Here is a 3,892-nt window from a genome sequence, read left to right on the forward strand (position 1 = left end):
AGTGAGAGAAGAGAAAGTTGTGTCCAGGGAGGTAGATTAGTGCCACACTATGGCAACTCTTGAATACCAAAAGAAAGAGAGTCCATATCCCACAGCAAGGCAGAACTAAGGGAAGCTTTCAGGCTGTATGGACAAAGGAAGAATTGGTCCTCATAAAGGGATCCTTCAGAGGTGGGGACTGAAGGAAGGGCTTGGAGGGAGCAAGGCAGGGTGAGGGGGTGGTTTATAAAAAGAGAATAGGACATTGCTTTTAAATATAGTATCAGAAGATGAGATAATGAACAATCAAGAATGGGTGGTGGTCAGCGCCGCCATCTTGTGGGAGCCAAACCAACATTTGGCTCGGAGCAGCCGCTGCTGAGGTCTCTGGCCAGTGTCGCTTCCAACCACCCACAAGGATGGGGAATATCTTTGCAAACCTCTTCAAGGGCCTTTTCGGCAAAAAAAGAAATGTGCATCCTCATGGTGGGCCTGGATGCTGCAGGGAAGAAGACAATTCTGTACAAACTGAAGCTGGGTGAAATTGTGACCACCATTCCCACCATAGGTTTTAATGTGGAGACTGTTGAGTACAAGAACATCAGCTGTGTGGGACGTGGGTGGCCAAGACAAGATCCAACCACTATGGCGCCACTACTTCCAGAACACCCAAAGATTGATTTTTGTGGTGGACAGCAATGACAGAGAGCATGTGAATGAGGCCCATGAGAATGCTGGCTGAGGATGAGCTGCGGAACACTGTCCTCCTGGTGTATGCCAACAAGCAGGACCTCCCAAACACCATGAATGCTGCTGAAATCACAGACAAGCTGGGGCTGCACTCCCTACGTCACAGGAACTGGTACATTCAGGCCACCTGTGCCACCAGCGGTTTTGGGCTCTATGAAGGACTGGACTGGCTGTCCAGTCAGCTCCTGAACCAGAAGTAAACCAGAATCCCCCACCCCCTCACTTTCTCCTCTCCGCCCTCGCTTTCCTCTCATGTGGCAAACGCGACTCTGTGGTCCTCAGTGCCAGAAGCTGTCTCCATGGGTTGGTCAGTGTGCATCGCACTGTGCTGTACAAGTGCAGACGCAGCCTGCAGCCAGGTTTTTATTTAATGTAAATAGTTTCTGTTTCCACTGAGGCAGTTTCTGGTACTCCTATGCAATATTACTCAGCTTTTTTTATAGTAAAAAGAGAATCAACTCACTGTCAGTACTGAGGAGGGATTTAGGCATGTGGGCACCTGGGCTCCAGGAGCTCCTGGGCTGTAGATTGGTGTTGGGATCCATTTGGTGGTTGGTTTTTAACCCAAACTCAGTGCATTTTTTAAAATAGTTAAAAATACAAGATAAGGAGAACATTTGAACACACAGAAGGGAGACTATGCCTAGTGGACAGCCTGAATGCTGGTCCATTGGATCAGCTGTTCCCCTGTGGGAACACATGACTGTGACACAAACCGCCATCCACTGCATGGTCCCAGTAGAGACCCCGTGACTCACCTGTCTTTGGGTCACTTGCATTCCATAGCGTTGTGCTTGTACTTGTGCTCACACAGTCACCTGGGGGTGGGCTGGGAGAGCCATTGCAGGGGCACGGCCCAAACGCGCCCTTTGTTGGCGTGTGGCCAGAGCAGTAGCCCATGTTCCCAGCACCCACTCACTCTTGCATCTGCTCAGCCCACTGGTAGGAGGTCTGGATCTCACCAGAGTGAGTGTGTGCAAGCTGGGAGGGTTGGTCCACTCCAGACCCACAGGTCCCGGAGCACCCCCATCTCCATGTGTGAAGTAGCTTCCTCCCTCAGCCTGCAAGGGTCCGATTTGCCATCAAAAAAGATGACCTCTACTTTTTTCTTTTGTATTTTGATAAACACTGAAGAAGCTGGAGCTGTTAAATTTATCTTGGGGAAACCTCAGAACTGGTTTATTTGGTGTCGTGGAACCTCTTAATGCTTTCAGTACACGATTAGTAATCAACTGTTTTGTATACTTTTTTCAGTTTTCATTTTGACAAGCACTATAATTAGTTATTAGAATAAACTCTTTTAACTGTTAAAAAAAAAAGAAGGGTGGCAACAGAGACTCTTTCATTTGGAATTCAATTCTGTGAAGCTTCTGCAGTTCCAAGTTGGGTTAGTTCCTGGAGCACAACTGCATTTTTGTGTTACCTTCTTTCCTGAACAGCCAAAAATTATATCAAAGTGGTGTTAACCACTCTTCCTCCTGAGGGAGGATGCAGGCCAGCCTTCTTTCTTCCTCCTCTGTGGATGGGCTCATCACCTGGGCCCTGCACAGCTTGTCCAGGTCCCTGAGCCCCTGGTCCTTCCCCCAACCTATCAGAGTGGTGAGCCAGGCTCTCCTGCTCAGGAAAGCCTGCCTTCCCCACTCCAGGTCTCTGCTGGGAAGGACTTGTGGACCAGGACCTGAGAAGCCACCCCAACAGGGCCCCTCAATCCTAACTACAGTTGCAGAAGCCTTGACCTCAGGCTTGTTAGTGGCACTGGGGTTTGACAACATTACCCAGCAGAAATGATCATGTAGCTGTGGCAGAAGGATTACAAGTTTATAATCAGTCTGAGCAATTTAACAAGACTGTCTTAAAATAAAAAGGGCTGGGGATGTAGCTCAGTGGTGAAGCACTAGAGTCCTAGCACTAGGGCTGGATCCTCAGTGACTTCCACCCTCAATACTGGAATTTAAAAATAAATAAATAATAAAAGGAAAAGAAAAAAAAGATATAGATTATTTAGTGAGTCCATGAAGTGGCCTCACTTAGCCCTGAGTGAAGCTCACAACCATAAACCCCTCAGGGAAAGTCGGACAGAAAATGTAAGTGTACAACATGAAAGCAAGCACAGATGGGGAAGAGAAGGGTTTCAGGGTTGGGTAACTGAGCATCTTCAGTGCCCTTGAAATCTTAATGGCAACATGTTCTGTCTCCAGCAGAATCTGGAGGAACTAAGCTGTCTCTCAATGGGGAGCAGAGCTGTCTGGAGGAAGCATGTTCAGTTAAGCCAGTCTACTAGTTCTCTGTAAAAGTGATATTAACCATATGCAGCCCCCAAAGCCTTCTTTGCACATGATAGTTGGCCAAAGCAAAGATGCTTTTCATTCAGCAATGACTGGAATCTATATTTTTGTTTCAAGTTGAAAAACATGAAAAAGGCAAATAAAAAATATAGATTACTAAAATATACACAGTGTACTTTTTGCAACAGATTTGCTACTAAAACTATGATTTTAAAAATAAATAATGGCAATGATGTGGTAGACAAGTAAACTCCAGGCCCTTATCTCTCACAGAAACATTGAACAACTAGAATCACTAAAATAACTTTATAGGAGAGCAATGGAAATTTTAAAAGAAGCTGAATTTAAAATGGTAAGAATTTTTTTTCACATTTTTACTTGCCCCTGCCCTACCTTGCAGTTTAGGGGATATAGCAGCTCGATCCTCAGTTACTTCCACAACCCAGAGACAGCAGAGAATGATTTGCAACTCTGCCTGAGCAATTGATTCCTGAAGCACCAAACTTAAGAGCTCAAAGAGGCAGAAGTGACTCAGAATAGGAGAAACCATTGGAAGTAATAGGTACAATTCATGAAAACCATTCTTATAGAAACTACAGATGCCTAAGGCAGGAGACCACTGACTGAGGAATATGATAGAATAGCTCAAAGTCCCTAGAAAAAGATGGGGTAGACTCCCAGGGAAATTCAAACAGGGTGGAAGCAGCTGTATATATGGAGTATTTAGGAAAAAAGGCACGTGCAGGTCCTGAGATGACACACAAGCATGCAAAGGAGGCAAGAGAGACAAAGAGGTAGGGAAGTTATTGCATAAGAGTTCTCAGAAGGCACAAGCCTTCAAGCAGGCTGGCTAGTGAGGACTTCTTATGAACAGAACT

The 3,892-nt window shown here is 45.9% G+C and overlaps 1 pseudogene; it reads left to right on the plus strand.

Annotated features, from left to right (window-relative positions):
* Positions 1-398: 398 nt before the first annotated feature.
* LOC144251321 (ADP-ribosylation factor 1 pseudogene) lies at positions 399-929 on the plus strand (annotated as a pseudogene).
* The last annotated feature ends 2,963 nt before the right edge of the window (positions 930-3,892 follow it).

This window comes from Urocitellus parryii, assembly GCF_045843805.1.
Source record: "Urocitellus parryii isolate mUroPar1 chromosome 13 unlocalized genomic scaffold, mUroPar1.hap1 SUPER_13_unloc_10, whole genome shotgun sequence".
Lineage (NCBI taxonomy): Eukaryota > Metazoa > Chordata > Mammalia > Rodentia > Sciuridae > Urocitellus > Urocitellus parryii.